The sequence below is a fragment of the Lolium rigidum genome, chromosome 3 (assembly GCF_022539505.1).
Source record: "Lolium rigidum isolate FL_2022 chromosome 3, APGP_CSIRO_Lrig_0.1, whole genome shotgun sequence".
NCBI lineage: Eukaryota > Viridiplantae > Streptophyta > Magnoliopsida > Poales > Poaceae > Lolium > Lolium rigidum.
The window spans coordinates 177,225,522-177,245,482 of NC_061510.1; the positions used below are offsets into that span (position 1 = coordinate 177,225,522).

At 36.5% G+C, this 19,961-nt stretch overlaps 1 long non-coding RNA gene across 1 annotated transcript; it reads left to right on the forward strand.

The window, feature by feature from the left end:
- Positions 1 to 4,956: 4,956 nt before the first annotated feature.
- LOC124698710 lies at positions 4,957 to 5,974 on the forward strand. Its single transcript, XR_007001063.1, has 3 exons — positions 4,957 to 5,149; positions 5,231 to 5,437; positions 5,921 to 5,974. It is a non-coding gene; the product is annotated as an uncharacterized LOC124698710 (long non-coding RNA).
- Positions 5,975 to 19,961: the final 13,987 nt, after the last annotated feature.

Sequence of the window (19,961 nt, forward strand, 5' to 3'; positions counted from 1 at the left end):
AAAAATGAAATACCAATGCACATAGTCTTCTTATGTCATACAGTAAGCATTCAAGATGATAAAAAAGGTCTAGACATATTCAAACCAGGCAAATCATGTATGTACTCCCTAACGACCCTAAACTCTGTCTTATGAAGTAAGGTATGAAGAGAAGTGGTTTTGGGTTTCAAACATGGAAATTTCAAAAACCTCCCAAAATCTTCATTTTAGATCTTGGTCAAACCTAGCTAGTATTTGACCAAGATTCAAATGGGCATAAAATTCAAAAAAATTAGAAAATGAAAAACCAAAGCACATAGCCTTCTTATGTCATAAAGTAAGAATTCAAGTTGATAAACAAGGTCTAGACATATCCAAACCCGACAAATCATGTATCTACCCCTAACCCTAAACTCTGTCTTATGAAGTCAACCATGGAGAGAAGTGGTTTTGGGTTTCAAAAATGGAAATTTCAAAACCCCCCCAAAAGGTTCATTTTAGAGTGACTAAGAAGGATCCATGGTTACCTTTTCATTTTCATATTTTAAACTTGTTTAAATCTTTGTCGAACCCAGGATTTAACCAAGATTCAAATGGGCATAAAAATTTAGGAAAAAACCAAAAGAATGATAAACCAAAGCACATAGCATTCTTATGTCATATAGTAAGCATTAAAGTTGATAAACAAGGTCTAGACATATTCAAACCAGATAATCATGTATATATCTGCCCCTAACCTTAAACTCTGTCTTAATTATGAAGTCAATCATGAAGAGAAGTGGTTTTGGGTTTCAAACATAAAAATTTCAAAAACTTCCCAAAAAATGGTACATATTAGGGTGACTAAGAAGGATCCAGGCTTACCTTTTCGTTTTCATATTTTATACTTGTTTAAATCCTGGTCAAACCTAGGATTTGACCAAGATTCAAATCTGCATAAAATTCAAAAAAAATAGAAGAATGAAAAACAAAAGCACATAGTCTTCTTATGTCATATAGAAAGCATTCAAGTTGGTAAACAAGGTTTAGACATGTGTTCAAACCAGACAAATCATGTATCTACCCCCTAACCATAAACTCGGTCGATCTTATGAAGTCTAGCATGAAGAGAAGTCGTATTGGTTTCAAACATTGAAATTTCAAGAACCTCCCAAAAGCTTCATTTTAGAATGACTAAAAAAGATCCAGGCTTGCCTTTTCGTTTTAATGTTTTAAAATTGTTTAAATCTTGGTCAAACCTAGCTAGCTAGTATTTTACCAAGATTCAAATGGGCATAAAATTCAAAAAAAAAAAACCAGAAAAAAATGAAAAACCAAAGCACATAGCCTTCTTATATAGTAAGTAATATGAATCTAAAAATGATTTTGGGGGATTTCTATGACCAAGTTATAACACACCTACATTTTAAATTTGAATTACTTCCAATAAATCAGCATATAGTCATTTAAATGTGTGAAACTGGCTAAAAACACTAAAAATCGTAAAGAGTTGGGAATTGGCACTAAAATATGTCATAGTTTATCTTAAAAATGTAGAGGCGCCATTTTGACCCGTATCTTATGTACCCCATTCGTTAAATAATAAACTATCACGAATTACCTTTTATTTTAGGCATTACTTTTCACGGTAAAATGATAAACTATATCACGAAGTTCCATTTCCGTCAAAATAGTCCGCGTTACTTTTTTGTTGAGATATAAACCCCCACAACGGCCATCTCCTCCTTAATTTATTGTGTAAAACCCCCACAACGGTCACCTCCTCCTTAATTTATTGTGTTAAACCCTACAGCGGTCATCTCTTCCTTATAAACAACCATAACGGCCATCCCTTGTGTCAATAGGTTCTGCCTCTCTCTTCTTCGTTCACATACACTTGATCCCATTGCCATGGCTTCCATCTCTCGGACGCCGACCAGAAGGGGAAGGGGAAGGGGCGGCCGGGGTGATGGATCATCATCATTGCGACCACCACCGTCAACACTGCCTTTGATCATAGAGGAGTTCTTCATCGTCGTCTATGAAGACCCTTTGGTCAAGAAGGTACGTACGCGTTCCCACATATATGATGCATGTGATTGATTATGGGCATGTTCTAAAAAAACCTTTAATTTCAAACGATCGGCGCTCGATCTCTTTGCAGGCTCTCCCAAAAAAGTTTGCGGACTATCTTGACGGCCAGGAGCCAGCTAAGGTGTATCTGCGAGCAGCTGACTGCGGTCCTCGTCTCTCGGACCGTGGAGGTCCTATTTGACGGACAAGGCCGGATGTACCTCGACAAGGGCTGGGAGAATTTCGCCATCGCGCACGGTGTGAATTTCGGCTGCTTCGTACACTTCAAATATGAAGGCGATGATGTGCTCACAGTGAAGGTGTTCGACGGAACAATGTGCAGGAAGTACTACTACTCGGACGACGAAGATAATGACGATGAAAGCGACGACGTGAAGCCATGCATCCATCATCTTTAGATAAGGGGATTATGACCAAGAATATATATGTAGCCGCTACATATGCATCGATTTTAGAGGTGGATAACTGGAGAGAGAGAGAGAGAGAGAGAGAGTCTTGATGCGTCTTCTCTTGACAAAGAAGATGGGAGTTTGCCTACCTACCGCACATGACTTGTGCTCACTGAAGTGTGGGACCTCACGCATGGGAACCACACGTAAGTGACAGACTTGTTGGTGTAATAACTCGGGTGATCATTATACTGTATTAGTACAAAGTTTCCTATGGATTCAAGGGTAGGAAAGCCAAGTTAACTCATTTACATGACATTATTTTTCCATGAAGCCAAGTTAACTCATCTATCAATTGGTACATTCTGGTTATATTCGAAATTTTACTTGAAACTTGTTGGTCATGCCATTTTACTACTCGCCTAACACTTTTTCCGCGCGTGAAGGGAGGGGGTGGGCAGTATGCTACCCTAAATTTGTGTGACCCCCAAAAACTAGCAAATACGAGAGAGGCATCGAAAGAAACACACTCGTCCCCTACCTCCCCTCCCCACTAAATTTGAAATCAAGCCAAACAAAAAAGGCAATCGAAAAGCATGGATTGTTCATCTTTTTCTATATAGTTAGGGTTAGGGTTTAGGGTTTATAGAGATGTACATACTTTCATTTTACATTTGTGATGTACCATAATACATAGGTAAGATACCAAGCATGACCTTTGTTAGAATAACCATTAACGTGTTCTCTCACCTTTAGATTCAAATGGGAATAAACATTCAGAAAAAATCAAAAAACAATGAAAAACCAAAAGCGCACATAGTCTTCTTATGTCATATAGTAGGAATTGAAGTTAATAAACAAGGTCTAGACATATTCAAACCAAACAAATCATGTATCTACACCTAACCCTAAACTTTGTCTTATGAAGTCAAGCATGGAGAGAAATGGTTTTGGGTTTCAAACATGGAAATTTCAAAAACCTCCCAACAAAAGCTTCATTTTAGAGTGACTAAGAAGGATACACGCTTACCTTTTCATTTTCATGTTTTAAACTTGTTTAAATCTAGGCCAAACCTAGGATTTGACCAAGATTCAAATGGGCATAAACATTCAGAAAAACAAAAAATGAAAAACCAATGCACATATAGTCTTCTTATGTCATATAGCTAGTAAGCATTCAAGTTGATAAATAAGCATGTATAGACAAATTCAAACCTGACAAATCATGTATATACCCCCTAACCCTAAACTATTTCTTATGAATTCAACCATGAAGAGAAGTGGTTTTGGGTTTCAAACATTATATTGAGATTCAAGAACCGCCCAAAAGCTTCATTTTAGAATGACTAAGAAGGATCCAGGCTTACCTTTTCATTTTATGTTTTAAACTTGTTTAAATCTTGGTCAAACCTAGGATTTGACCAAGATTCAAATGGGCATAAACATTAATTCAGAAAAACAAAAAATTAAAAACCAACGCGCATATATTCTTCTTATGTCATATAGTAAGCATTCAAGTTGATAAACAAGCATGTCTAGACATATTCAAACCCGACAAATCATGTATCGATCTACTATACCCCCTAACCATAAACTCTATCTTATGAAGTCAACCATATGAAGAGAAGTTGTTTTTGGTTTCAAACATTGAGATTTCAAGAACCCCCCCCCCCAAAGCTTCATTTTTGAATGACTAATGTAACATCCCAAAATTTACCATTTTAGAATGTTAAATAAAATAAATATTTATTGAATGAGTGCTTTGATGTGTGTTGAATTTTTGAAGAAATTAAAACATTTTGAGGGCTAATTGAATTTTCTTCTAAACCTTGTTTAAATCAATGAAGAAAGGGCGATGAACTTCTATATTTAGTCCAATTGGATTTTATTTGATTGCTTTCGGATTTATTGAACTTTTTGAAATGTTCGAGAGCGGGGATGAAATGACTTCCCCAAAGGTTCGCAAAGGAAATGTATTTATAAAATTTCATTTGGATTGGAAACAAGTTTCCCTAGCCCTATATACTTATTTTGATTTTATATAAATTCTTTTCTGATTTTATTTTTACAGAAAACAATTTGATGTTAAAAGCCCTATATATTTTCTAGTGAAAAAGAAAAGATACAACAGAAAAAAAACAGTACAAAAGAAATCAGAGAAGAAGTCATACGGGCACGTGAACTGCCACTTCCAGTCGCGCTCAAAGGATGCACCAAGTCTGGCTGAACCGAATTGGTCCAGCTCCATTCTCGTTTTTTTTCCTTATCTTTTACCTATTTCTTTTTCTCTTCTATCGACAAGAGGCCCACCATCATCTTCCAGCTCTGGTCCTTCCCGAGCGCTGAGACGAACGGAAACAAACCCCGACGACCGCGCGCATGCGCGCCTCCCCCGGCCTCTCACCCGCGTCCAGGCGCGTCCCCCCCCTGGGGAAGATAAGCTCGCCGCCCCTCTATCCCGTCACCCCCCCCAGCCCTATCTCACCCTCAGGCCGCGAAATCGCCGCGCCGATCTGCTGGCCGCCGCCGCGCTTTCCGCCTCGGCTGCTCGACCCCTTGGCCTATATAAGAGACCCCCGAGACCGCCTTGACCTCCACCAAATTTCTCCTCACAACACCACCTCCGTTCGGGCTCTAGGGAGTCCGAATTTCGTGACCGAAGTCTGCCGCCGTCCACAACTCCGGCGACGATTCCGACGCCGGTAAAGGTTGCCAGGGCCTCTCTTTCATACTCACAGTTTCCTCTCGTCGTGGAGCACCTCCCTGACTCTCCATTTTGTCCCCAGCAGCTCGGAGCATCCAGGACAACAGGGAGCACGCCGGCGCTGCGGACGTTGCTCTGGTCGATGTTCAACCTCGCCGGGACTAGCTGACCGTCGCAAGTACTTCGCCACGCCGAGCTGCACCTCCTTCGAGCCTTGCCTGACTCGTCCGACGTCCGCTGCCTCGACATCGACCACGATCGAGCTGTAGAAGCCAAACACACACAACCTACTGTGAGCACCCACCGATTCTTCCTTTTTCTTTTTTGGTTTCAGCCAGATCACAAACCGATGGCCTATAGTAAATTTCTGTAAAACTGTACAAGCAGATACCGTACGAAACCCGAATTTTTACAGATTTTGGCTAAACTTCAAATGCGCATATCTTAATCAGTTTTAATCGAAATTTAGAAATTCTTTTTTTTGCAGTAACTTCAGAAATTGAAATAATTCCATTTAAAACTTACTACACTTTTCAAACTAATCAAAATTGTTTTAGCTTGAACTTAATTTGGAAGCTATTTTTGGCCGTACCTACATCCCTGCGAACCCTTTTTCCCACCATTCTCCGCCCTAAGCCTAAACTATAATAAAATGACTAAAATAATGGATAACAAAATTTATCGTAGTAATAATTTTGTGGAGTTTCTCATTGCATGTTTCAAGTTGGTTCTTTAATTCCGATGGTTGTTTATACAATGTTTTACTTTACGTTAGATTGTTCGGACTGCGAGTGCGATACTCACGAAGAAGTAGGAGGTGCTGCTGCTGCTGCTGAGGCAAGTTACATCTACATGTCTATCCCATTTATTTTTGCTATGCTATTTTGATTATGAAAGTAGGAATGCATGCGATAGTTTTATTTTGTGAGCCAAGTATTTTTAGAAATGGCGATGTTTTATATAGTTATGTCCTATGGTAGAAATAAGCCGTAGGAATTATCACCCACTTTGTAACCTTAGGTAAATATATACTAGATTAAGTTCTAGTAAAGTTTTGAACTACATAGTTATGCTTAGTCATGCTAAAATAAAATCCGTTGGGGGGTTCAAATGAAATAATGTTTACGAAATAGAAATGGTTTGTGAAATGTGTTTGCCAAATTAAAATGTAAAATTATTTCATCCTGGGCGGAGTGGTATGATGGGTCATCGCGTGTGGAGCTGTGTGCTCAAATTGGTTGGGTCCGCCGCCCAGGGACCCCTAAAAGAACAAATTCATGTTTAGAATTGCTCGGTTGTTTCGTGCAACCACATGTCATATGGGCTCCGGCTTGGTTAATTATCTTGTGGAAACCTACTTAAGGACCGTCATCGGTATGAGACTTTGTGTCTATTTTGGAACGGGCGTGCTCGGAAATAAGTAGTTAGCCATTTGGGAAAGACCTCGGCATAACCTTCGGGTTGTGCCATGTGGTGAAAGTGTGCAACCCCCGCGAGGTGTAGAACTAATCGATTAGACGTGCCCACGGTTACGGGCGAAGCTGAGTAAACTTTACCTGAAGATGTCTCTTCTCAACTTTGTCTTTCTAAACATAAATTGAATTTCAAACCCTATGTCCGTGTGTCGTTCATAGGTGGGATTTTGGGGAAAGCCCTGTGTTCGTGTGTCGCTCACGGGTACTTTCATCTAGGCTAGTTGGACTGTGTGACCTCTAGTCATATATTACTTGATAAAATTGTTTATTAAAGATAGGACGAGTTAGAACTTTGGAAATGTTAAAATGAGGTTTATTAATGAAAAATATTGTTTTGCGCAAATGATAAAACCTATAGCCATTTCCTTTGATATCCTTAAGCATGTACAAATAGGTATATTATTGCATTGGTGTAACTTGCCACACATTCAAAGTGTTGACCACTCTCGTGGCTGCAACGTCTCATGTTGCAGGTTGTTCAGATGACGAGTGAGATACGATGTAGGGACACGATGCTCCAGTCGATTTCCTGTGGCACATTTGCTGGATTCGCCACTTTATTTGTCTTCCGCTGTTTATTTTGGCCTACCGGCAATTCTGTAATAAATGACTATGTATTCGGATTTGATGCGTTGTAACAATGATATGACTATGATATTTATCTCGTGAATGTGCGTACTAGCAAATCCTTGGGACTAGTACAGTGGATGCACATAGACACCGGATCTCTCCAGGTCCGGGTCGCCACAACTAAGAAGGATCCATGCTTACCTTTAAACTTGTTTAAATCTTGGTCAAACCTAGGATTTGACCAAGATTCAAATGGGCATAAAAAAAAACAATGCACATAGCCTTTTTATGTCATATAATGAGCATTCAAGTTGATAAACATGGTCTAGACATATTAAAACAAGAATAATCATGTATCTACCCTGGCCCTAACCCTAAACTCGATCTGTCTTATGAAGTCAAACATGAATGGAAGTGGTTTTGGGTTTCAAACATGGAAATTTCAAAAACCTGCCAAAAACTTCATCTTAGAGTGACTTAGAAGGTTCCATGCTTACCTTTTCATTTTCATGTTTTAAATTAACTTGTTTAAATCTTGGTCAAACATAGGGTTTAAGGTTTAGGGATCATCGATCGAGTGCACACACACATTATTAGAGGCACTCGCGCCTTTGCGCATAAAGTGCATGCGTATATATATATATAAGTGTGTTTCTTGGCCACCAACGATATATAGATCTAGAGAGAGAGATTGAAATATATTTAGGGTTTAGGGTTTAGGGTTTAGGGTTTAGGGTCTAGGGTTAGGGTTTAGGGTTTAGTGTTTAGGGTTTAGGGCTTAGGGTGTAGTGTTTAGGGTTCAAGGTCTAGGGTTTAGGGTTTAGGTTTTAGTGTTTAGGGTGTTTAGGGTGTACGTTTATGGTATAATTAGGGATTAGGGATTAGGGTTTTAAGGTTTAAGGTTTAGGGATCATCGATCGAGTGCACACACATATTATTGGAGGCACCCGCGCCTTTGCGCATAAAGTGCATGCGTATATATATAAGTGTGTTTCTTGGCCACCAACGATATATAGATCGAGAGAGAGAGATTGAAATATATATATATATATCCCCAAGAATATGTTCAAATATATATTGAAATATATGCACGAATGATATGCAAGGTATGCCATGTGCGCATAGCATGAAGAGAAGTCGTATTGGTTTCAAACATTGAAATTTCAAGAACCTCCCAAAAGCTTCATTTTAGAGTGACTAAAAAAGATCCAGGCTTGCCTTTTCATTTTCATGTTTTTAAATTGTTTAAATCTTGGTCAAACCTAGCTAGTATTTGACCAAGATTCAAATGGGCATAAAATTAAAAAAACATAAAAATGAAAAACCAAAGCACATATATAGCCTTCTTATGTCATATAAAATAAGCATTAATTCAACAAGTTGATAAACAAGGTCTAGACATATTCAAAATAGAAAAAGCATGTATCTACCCCTAACCCTTAACTCTGTCTTATGAAGTCAAGCATGAAGAGAAGTGGTTTTGGGTTTCAAACATTATATTGAGATTTCAAGAACCCCCAAAAGCTTCATTTTAGAATAACTAAGAAGGATCCAGGCTTGCCTTTTCATTTTCATGTGTTTTAAACTTGCTAAAATCTTGGTCAAACCTAGGACTTGACCAAGATTCAAATGGCATTAAACATTCAGAAAAATCAAAAAAAAAACAAAGCACATAGCCTTTTTATGTCATATATATATATATATATATATATATATATATATATATTAAGCATTCAAGTTGATCGATATGAACAAGGTCTAGACATATTCAAAACAGAAAAAGCATGTACCTACCCCCTAGCCCTTAACTATGTCTTATGAAGTCAAGCATGAAGAGAAGTGATTTTGGGTTTCAAACATGGAAATTTCAAAAACTTCCCAAAAGCTTAATTTTAGAGTGAATAAGAAGGATCCAAGCTTACCTTTTCATTTTCAGGATTTATGCTTGTTTAAATCTTGGTCAATCATAGGATTTGACCAACACACATATAGTCTTATTATGTCATATAGTAAGCATTCAAGTTGATAAACAAGCATGCATGTCTAGACATATTCAAATTAACCCGACAAATCATGTATGTACCCCTAACCCTAAACTCTGTCTTATGAAGTTAACCATGAAGAGAAGTGGTTTTGGGTTTCACACATTGAGATTTCTAAGAACCCCCCAAAAGCTTCATTTTAGAATGACTAAGAAGGATCCAGGCTTACCTTTTCATTTTATGTTTTAAACTTGTTTAAATCTTGGTCAAACCTAGGATTTGACCAAGATTCAAATGGGCATAAACATTAATTCAGAAAAAACAAAAAAAAATGAAAAATCAACGCACATATAGTCTTCTTATGTCATATAGTAAGCATTCAAGTTGATAAACAAGCATGTCTAGACATATTCAAACCCGACAAATCATGTATCGATCTACTATACCCCTAACCCTAAACTCTGTCTTATGAAGTCAACCATATGAAGAGAAGTGGTTTTGGATTTCAAACATTGAGATTTCAAGAACCCGCCAAAAGCTTCATTTTTGAATGACTAAGAAGGATCCATGCTTACCTTTAAACTTGTTTAAATCTTGGTCAAACCTAGGATCTGACCAAGATTCAAATGGGCATAAAAATTCAAAAAAATCAAAAAAATAAAAAAAAACCAAAGCACATAGCCTTTTTATGTCATATAATGAGCATTCAAGTTGATAAACATGGTCTACACATATTAAAACAAGAAAAATCATGTATCTACCCTCGCCCTAACCCTAAACTCGATCTGTCTTATGAAGTCAAAAATGAAGAGAAGTGGTTTTGGGTTTCAAACATGGAAATTTCAAAAACCTGCCAAAAACTTCATCTTAGAGTGACTTAGAAGGTTCCATGCTTACCTTTTCATTTTCATGTTTTAAATTAACTTGTTTAAATCTTGGTCAAACATAGGATTTGACCAATAAGATTCAAATGGGCATAAACATTCAGAAAAAAATTAAAAATAAGAAACCAACGCACATATATTCTTCTTATGTCATATAGTAAGCATTCAAGTTGATAAACAAGCATGTCTAGACATACTCAAACCCGACAAATCATGTATCGATCTACCCCCTAACCCTAAACTCTGTCTTATGAAGTCAACCATATGAAGAGAAGTGGTTTTGGGTTTCAAACATTGAGATTTCAAGAACCCCCCAAAAGCTTCCTTTTTGAATGACTAAGAAGGATTCATGCTTACCTTTTCATTTTCATGTTTTAACCTTGTTTAAATCTTGGTCAAACCTAGGATTTGACCAAGATTCAAATGGGCATAAAAAATCAAAAAAAAAAACAAAGCAGATAGCCTTTTTATGTCATATAATGAGCATTCAAGTTGATAAACATGGTCTAGACATATTAAAACAAGAAAAATCATGTATCTACCCTGGCCCTAACCCTAAACTCGATCTGTCTTATGAAGTCAAACATGAAGAGAAGTGGTTTTGGGTTTCAAACATGGAAATTTCGAAAACCTCCCAAAAACTCCATCTTAGAGTGACTAAGAAGGTTCCATGCTTACCTTTTCATTTTCATGTTTTAAATTAACTTGTTTAAATCTTGGTCAAACATAGGATTTGACCAAGATTCAAATGGGCATAAACATTCGAAAAAATTAAAAAACCAACGCACATTAGTAGCCCAAAATCGAACCATTCAAGTGGATATTTTTGAACTTGATCTGTAGTAGTGGGCAAAACCCTAGATTAACCTATATTTAATCATAGATTTGTAGGTCGATTTTTCTACTTTTTTATTATTACTATGCAGCACATGTGTGTTTGCCCGTCGCGTGAAACTCGGAGGAAGAGGGATCACTCGGAAGGAGAGAAGAAGGGAGTGCATTATGGTGTCTACCCTTTTTTCGGGTGATGATGTTGACTGTTGTGCAGGTTTTGTCAGTGAGAAGGAGGTGCGAGCGAGCGAGTCGAAGCGAGGCCGAGAATGAGAGAGATTTTTTTGTGAGAGGGACAACCGAAGGATCCTGAAGGACCCATAGACTTCCAATACGCATCCTGATGCGTCTTCTCTTGACAAAGAAGATGGCTGGGAGTTTGCGTACCTACTGCACGTGACTTGTGCTCACTGAAGTGTGGGACCTCACGCATGGGCACCACACGTAAGTGACAGACCTGTTTGGTGTAAAAACTCGGTTGATTATTATAGTGCATTAGAACAAAGTTTCCTATGGATTCAAGGGTAGGAAATCCAAGTTAACTCATTTACATGACATTAATTTTTCCATGAAGCAAAGTTAACACATCTATCAATTGGTACATTTTGGAGTGACTAAGAAGGATCCATGCTTACTTATTCGTTTTCACGTGTTAAACTTGTTTAAATCTTGCTCAAACCTAGGATTTCACCAAGTTTCAAATGGGCATGAAAATAAAAAAATGAAATACCAATGCACATAGTCTTCTTATGTCATATAGTAAGCATTCAAGATGATAAAATGGTCTAGACATATTCAAACCAGGCAAATCATGTATCTACTCCCTAACCCTAAACTTTGTCCTAATTATGAAGTAAGGCATGAAGAGAAGTGGTTTTGGGTTTCAAACATGGAAATTTCAAAAACTTCCCAAAAGCTTCATTTTAATTAGACTGTCTGGTTAATTAAGAAGGATGCATGATTGATTACCTTTTCATTGTCATGTTTAAACTAATTGAAATCTTGGTCAAACCTAGGATTTGACCAAGATTCAACTGGGCATGAAAATTTAGAAAAAATCGAAAGAATGAAAAACCAAAGCACATAGCCTTCTCATGTCATATAGTAATTATTCAAATTGATAAACATGGTCTAGACATATTCAAACCAGAAAAATCATGTATCTACCCCTAACCCTAAACTCTGTCTTATGAAGTCAAGCATGAAAATAAGTGGTTTTGGGTTTCAAACATGGTAATTTCAAGAACCTCCCAAAAGCTTAATTTTAGAGTTTCTAAGAGAAGGATCCAGACTTACCTTTTCATTTTCACATGTTAAACTTGTTTAAATCTTGCTCAAACCTAGGATTTACCAAGATTCAAATGGGCATAGAAATCAAAAAATGAAATACCAATGCACATAGTCCTCTTATGTCATATAGTAAGCATTCAAGTTGATAAACAAGGTCTAGACATATTCAAACCAGACAAATCATGTATCTACCCCCTATCGACCCTAAACTCTGTCTTATGAAGTCAAGCATGAAGATAAGTGGTTTTGGGTTTCAAACATGGAAATTTAAAAAACCTTCCAAAAACTTCATTTAGGGTGACTAAGAATGATAAAGGCTTCCCTTTTCATTTTCATGTTCTATACTTGTTTAAATCTTGGTCAAACCTAGGATTTGACCAAGATTCAAATGTGCATCAAAATTCCAAAAAAAAAACAGAAAAATGAAAAACCAAAGCACATAGTTTTCTTATGTCATATAGTAAGCAGTCAAGTTGATAAACAAGGTCTAGACATATTCAAACCAGACAAATCATGTATCTACCCCCTATTGACCATAAACTTCGTCTTATGAAGTCAAGCATGAAGAGAAGTGGTTTTTGGTTTCAAACATGGAAATTTCAAAAACCTCCCAAAAGCTTCATTTTAGAGTGACTAAGAAGGATCCATGCTTACCTTTTCATTTTCATGTTTTAAACTTGTTTAAATCTTGCTCAAACCTAGGATTTGACCAATATTCAAATGGGCATAAAATAAAAAATAAAACAAAGCACATAGTCTTCTCATGTCATATATATAGTAAGCATTCAAGTTCATAAACAAGGTCTAGACATATTCAAACCGGCAAATCATGTACCCCCTAACCCTAAACTCTGTCTTAATTATATATGAAGTCAAGCATGAATTGAAGCAGAGAAATGTGGTTTTGGGTTTCAAACATGGAAATTTCAAAAACCTCCCAAAAGCTTCATTTTAATTAGACTGACTGGTTAATTAAGAAGGATCCAGGATTAATTACCTTTTCATTGTCATGTTTTAAACTTGTTTAAATCTTGGTCGAATCTAGGACTTGACCAAGATTCAAATCTGCATAAAATAAAAAATTAGAAAAATGAAAACCCAAAGCGCACATAGTCTTCTTATGTCATATAGTAAGCATTCAAGTTGATAAACAAGGTTTAGACATATTCTAACCAGACAAATCATGTAACTTCCCCCTAACCCTAAACTCGCTCTTATGAAGTCTAGCATGAAGAGAAGTCGTTTTGGGTTTCAAACGTTTAAAGCAAAAGCCCCATTTCAAATATTTCAAACTTATTCAAATTTGGTTCAAATTTGAAAGACATACAAGTTATAGCACACATAGTGCATACATGTTCACACATACTGCACTAGATGCTAACCATATAGTTTGAGGCCATTGGATGAGGTCGAAAAAATTCTTGGATTAGAAATGGGGTTGTTCGAACCCCGTAGTTGGATTTTTTTGAACCTTGATCTGTAGTACTGGGCAAAACCCTAGTTTAACCTATTTAATTATAGATTCGTAGGTCGATTTTTCTACTCACCTTTTTATTATTACTATGCAGCACATGTGTGTTTGCCCGTCTAGCTAGTGAAACTCGGAGGAAGAGGGATCACTCGGAAGGACAGAAGAAGGGAGAGCATTATGGTGTCTCCCCTTTTCGGGTGACGATGTTGACTATTGTGCAGGGTTTGTCGGTGAGCGAGGAGGTGCGAGCGAGCGAGCGAGTCGAGCGAGGCCGAGAATGAGAGAGATTTGTTTTCTTTTGTGAGAGGGACAACCGAAGGATCCAGAAGGACCCACAGACTCCCAATACGCATCCTGAATCCTGATGCGTCTTCTCTTGACAAAGAAAATGGCTGGGAGTTTGCGTACCTATTGCACGTGACTTGTGCTCACTGAAGTATGGGACCTCACGCATGGGCACCACACGTAAGTGAAAGACCCGTTGGTGTAAAAACTCGGTTGATTATTATAGTGCATTAGAACAAAGTTTCCTATGGATTCAAGGGTAGGAAATCCAAGTTAACTCATCTACATGACATTATTTTTTCCATGAAGCAGAGTTAACACACCTATCAATTGGTACATTTTGGAGTGACTAAGAAGGAACCAGGCTTACTTATTCGTTTTCACGTGTAAAACTAGTCTAAATCTTGGTCAAACCAAATTGGCAGAAAATTCAAAAAAAATAAAATCAAAAACCAAAGCCCATAGTCTTGTATGTCATATAGTAAGCATTAAAGTTGATAAACAATGTCTAGACATATTCAAACCATACAAATCATGTATCTACCCCCTAACCCCTAAACTATGTCTTATGAAGTCAAGCATGAAGAGAAGTGGTTTTGGGTTTCAAACATGGAAATTTCAAAAACCTCCCAAAAACTTTATTTTAGAGTGACTAAGAAGTATACATGCTTCCTTTTTCATTTTGATGTTTTAAACATGTTTAAATCTTGGTCAAACCTAGGATTTGACCAAGATACAAATGGGCACAAAAAATAAAATAAAAAAAGAAAAACAAAAGCACATAGTCTTCTTATGTCATGTCGTAAGCATTCAAGTTGATAAACAAGGTCTAGATATATCCAAACCGAGTCAAATCATGTATCGATCTACCCCTCGTCGATCTTATGAAGTCTAGCATGAAGAAAGATCGTTTTGGGTTTCAAACATGGAAATTTCAAGAACATCCCAAAAGCTTCATTTTAGAGCGACTAAGAAGGATATAGGCTTCCCTTTTCATTTTCATGTTCTATACTTGTTTAAATCTTGGTCAAACCTAGGATTTTACCAAGATTCAAATGTGCATCAAAATTCAAAAAAAAATAAGAAAAATGAAAAACCAAAGCGCACATAGTCTTCTTAGGTCATATATATAGTAAGCATTAAAGTTGGTAATTAAACAAGGTCTAGACATATTCAAACTAGACAAATCATGTATCTACCCCCTAACCCCTAAATTCTGTCTTATGAAGTCAAGCATGAAGAGAAGTGGTTTTGGGTTTCAAACATGGAAATTTCAAAAACCTCCCAAAAACTTCATTTTAGGGTGACTAAGAAGGATACAAGCTTCCCTTTTCATTTTCATGTTCTATACTTGTTTAAATCTTGGTCAAACCTAGGATTTGACCAAGATTCAAATGTGCATCAAAATTCCAAAAAAATCAGAAAAATGAAAAACCAAAGCACATAGTTTTCTTATGTCATATAGTAAGCATTCAAGTTGATAAACAAGGTCTAGACATATTCAAACCAGACAAATCATGTATCTACCCCCTATCGACCCTAAACTTCGTCTTATGAAGTCAAGCATGAAGAGAAGTGGTTTTTGGTTTCAAACATGGAAATTTCAAAAACCTCCCAAAAGCTTCATTTTAGAGTGACTAAGAAGGATCCAGCCTTACCTTTTCATTTTCATGTTTTAAACTTGTGTAAATCTTGGTCAAACCTAGGATTTGACCAAGATTCAAATGTGCATCAAAATTCAAAAAAAAAAATTTAAAAACCAAAGCACATAGTCTTCTTATGTCATATAGTAAACATTCAAGTTCATAAACAAGATCTAGACATATTCAAACCAGACAAATCATGTACCCCCTAACCCTAAACTCTGTCTTAATTGTATATGAAGTCAAGCATGAAGCAGAGAAGTGTGGTTTTGGGTTTCAAACATGGAAATTTCAAAAACCTCCCAAAAGCTTCATTTTAATTAGACTGATTCGGTTAATTAAGAAGGATCCATGATTAATTACCTTTTCATTGTCATGTTTAAACTTATTGAAATCTTGATCAAACCTAGGATTTGACCAAGATTCAAATGGGCATAAAAATTTAGAAAAAATCGAAAGAATGAAAAACCAAAGCACATAGCCTTCTCATGTCATATAGTAATTATTCAAATTGATAAACATGGTCTAGACATATTCAAACCAGAAAAATCATGTATCTACCCCTAACCCTAAACTCTGTCTTATGAAGTCAACCATGAACATAAGTGGTTTTGGGTTTCAAACATGGTAATTTCAAGAACCTCCCAAAAGCTTCATTTTAGAGTTTCTAAGAGAAGGATCCAGACTTAACTTTTCATTTTCACATGTTAAACTTGTTTAAATCTTGCTCAAACCTAGGGATTACCAAGATTCAAATGGGCATAGAAATCAAAAAATGAAATACCAATGCACATAGTCCTCTTATGTCATATAGTAAGCATTCAAGTTGATAAACAAGGTCTAGACATATTCAAACCGGACAAATCATGTATCTACCCCCTATCGACCCTAAACTCTGTCTTATGAAGTCAAGCATGAAGATAAGTGGTTTTGGGTTTCAAACATGGAAATTTCAAAAACCTTCCAAAAACTTCATTTAGGGTGACTAAGAAGGATACAGGCTTCCCTTTTCATTTTCATGTTCTATACTTGTTTAAATCTTGGTCAAACCTAGGATTTGACCAAGATTTAAATGTGCATCAAAATTCCAAAAAAAAAAATCAGAAAATGAAAAACCAAAGCACATAGTTTTCTTATGTCATATAGTAAGCATTCAAGTTGATAAACAAGGTCTAGACATATTCAAACCAGACAAATCATGTATCTACCCCTATCGACCCTAAACTTCGTCTTATGAAGTCAAGCATGAAGAGAAGTGGTTTTTGGTTTCAAACATGGAAATTTCAAAAACCTCCCAAAAGCTTCATTTTAGAGTGACTAAGAAGGATCCATGCTTACCTTTTCATTTTCATGTTTTAAACTTGTTTAAATCTTGCTCAAACCTAGGATTTGACCAATATTCAAATGGGCATAAAATAAAAAATAAAACAATGCACATAGTCTTCTCATGTCATATATAGAGTAAGCATTCAAGTTCATAAACAAGGTCTAGATATATTCAAACCAGGCAAATCATGTACCCCCTAACCCTAAACTCTGTCTTAATTATATATGAAGTCAAGCATGAATTGAAGCAGAGAAGTGTGGTTTTGGGTTTCAAACATGGAAATTTCAAAAACCTCCCAAAAGCTTCATTTTAATTAGGCTGACTGGTTAATTAAGAAGGATCCAGGATTAATTACCTTTTCATTGTCATGTTTTAAACTTGTTTAAATCTTGGTCGAATCTAGGACTTGACCAAGATTCAAATCGCATAAAATAAAAAAATAGAAAAATGAAAACCCAAAGCGCACATAATCTTCTTATGTCATATAGTAAGCATTCAAGTTGATAAACAAGGTTTAGACATATTCTAACCAGACAAATCATGTAACTACCCCCTAACCCTAAACTCGGTCTTATGAATTCTAGCATGAAGAGAAGTCGTTTTGGGTTTCAAACGTTTAAAGCAAAAGCCCCATTTCAAATATTTCAAACTTATTCAAATTTGGTCAAATTTGAAAGACATACAAGTTATAGCACACATAGTGCATACAGGTTCGCACATACTGCACTAGATGCTAACCCTATAGTTTGAGGCCATTGGATGAGGTCGAAAAATTCTTGGATTAGAAATGGGGTTGTTCGAACCCCGTAGTTGGATTTTTTTGAACCTTGATCTGTAGTACTGGGCAAAACCCTAGTTTAACCTATTTAATTATAGATTCGTAGGTCGATTTTTCTACTCACCTTTTTATTATTACTATGCAGCACATGTGTGTTTGCCCGTCTAGCTAGTGAAACTCGGAGGAAGAGGGATCACTCGGAAGGACAGAAGAAGGGAGAGCATTATGGTGTCTCCCCTTTTCGGGTGACGATGTTGACGATTGTGCAGGGTTTGTCAGTGAGCAGGGAGGTGCGAGCGAGCGAGCGAGTCGAGCGAGGCCGAGAATGAGAGAGATTTATTTTTTTTGTGAGAGGGACAACCGAAGGATCCAGAAGGACCCACAGACTCCCAATACGCATCCTGGATCCTGATGCGTCTTCTCTTGACAAAGAAAATGGCTGGGAGTTTGCGTACCTATTGCATGTGACTTGTGCTCACTGAAGTGTGGGACCTCACGCATGGGCACCACACGTAAGTGACAGACCCGTTGGTGTAAAAACTCGGTTGATTATTATAGTGCATTAGAACAAAGGTTCCTATGGATTCAAGGGTAGGAAATCCAAGTTAACTCATTTACATGACATTTTTTTTGCATGAAGCAGAGTTAACACACCTATCAATTGGTACATTTTGGAGTGACTAAGAAGGAACCAGGCTTACTTATTCGTTTTCACGTGTAAAACTTGTCTAAATCTTGGTCAAACCAAATTGGCAGAAAATTCAGAAAAAATAAAATCAAAAACCAAATCACATAGTCTTGTATGTCATATAGTAAGCATTAAAGTTGATAAACAATGTCTAGACATATTCAAACCATACAAATCATGTATCTACCCCCTAACCCCTAAACTATGTCTTATGAAGTCAATCATGAAGAGAAGTGGTTTTGGGTTTCAAACATGGAAATTTCAAAAACCTCCCAAAAACTTTATTTTAGAGTGACTAAGAAGTATACATGCTTCCTTTTTCATTTTGATGTTTTAAACTTGTTTAAATCTTGGTCAAACCTAGGATTTGACCAAGATACAAATGGGCACAAAAAATAAAATAATAAAAAAAGCACATAGTCTTCTTATGTCATGTCGTAAGCATTCAAGTTGATAAACAAGGTCTAGATATATCCAAACCAGACAAATCATGTATCGATCTACCCCCTGTCGATCTTATGAAGTCTAGCATGAAGAAAGATCGTTTTGGGTTTCAAACATGGAAATTTCAAGAACATCCCAAAAGCTTCATTTTAGAGCGACTAAGAAGGATATAGGCTTCCCTTTTCATTTTCATGTTCTATACTTGTTTAAATCTTGGTCAAACCTAGGATTTGACCAAGATTCAAATGTGCATCAAAATTCAAAAATAATAAGAAAAATGAAAAACCAAAGCGCACATAGTCTTCTTATGTCATATATATAGTAAGCATTAAAGTTGGTAATTAAACAAGGTCTAGACATATTCAAATTGGACAAATCATGTATCTACCCCCTAACCCCTAAACTCTGTCTTATGAAGTCAAGCATGAAGAGAAGTGGTTTTGGGTTTCAAACATGGAAATTTCAAAAACCTCCCAAAAACTTCATTTTAGGCTGACTAAGAAGGATACAGGCTTCCCTTTTCATTTTCATGTTCTATACTTGTTTAAATCTTGGTCAAACCTAGGATTTGACCAAGATTCAAATGTGCATCAAAATTCCAAAAAAATCAGAAAAATGAAAAACCAAAGCACATAGTTTTCTTATGTCATATAGTAAGCATTCAAGTTGATAAACAAGGTCTAGATATATTCAAACCAGACAAATCATGTATCTACCCCCTATCGACCCTAAACTTCGTCTTATGAAGTCAAGCATGAAGAGAAGTGGTTTTTGGTTTCAAACATGGAAATTTCAAAAACCTCCCAAAAGCTTCATTTTAGAGTGACTAAGAAGGATCCAGCCTTACCTTTTCATTTTCATGTTTTAAACTTGTTTAAATCTTGGTCAAACCTAGGATTTGACCAAGATTCAAATGTGCATCAAAATTCAAAAAAAAAATTAAAAACCAAAGCACATAGTCTTCTTATGTCATATAGTAAACATTCAAGTTCAAAAACAAGATCTAGACATATTCAAACCAGACAAATCATGTACCCCCTAACCTTAAACTCTGTCTTAATTGTATATGAAGTCAAGCATGAAGGAGAGAAGTGTGGTTTTGGGTTTCAAACATGGAAATTTCAAAAACCTACCAAAAGCTTCATTTT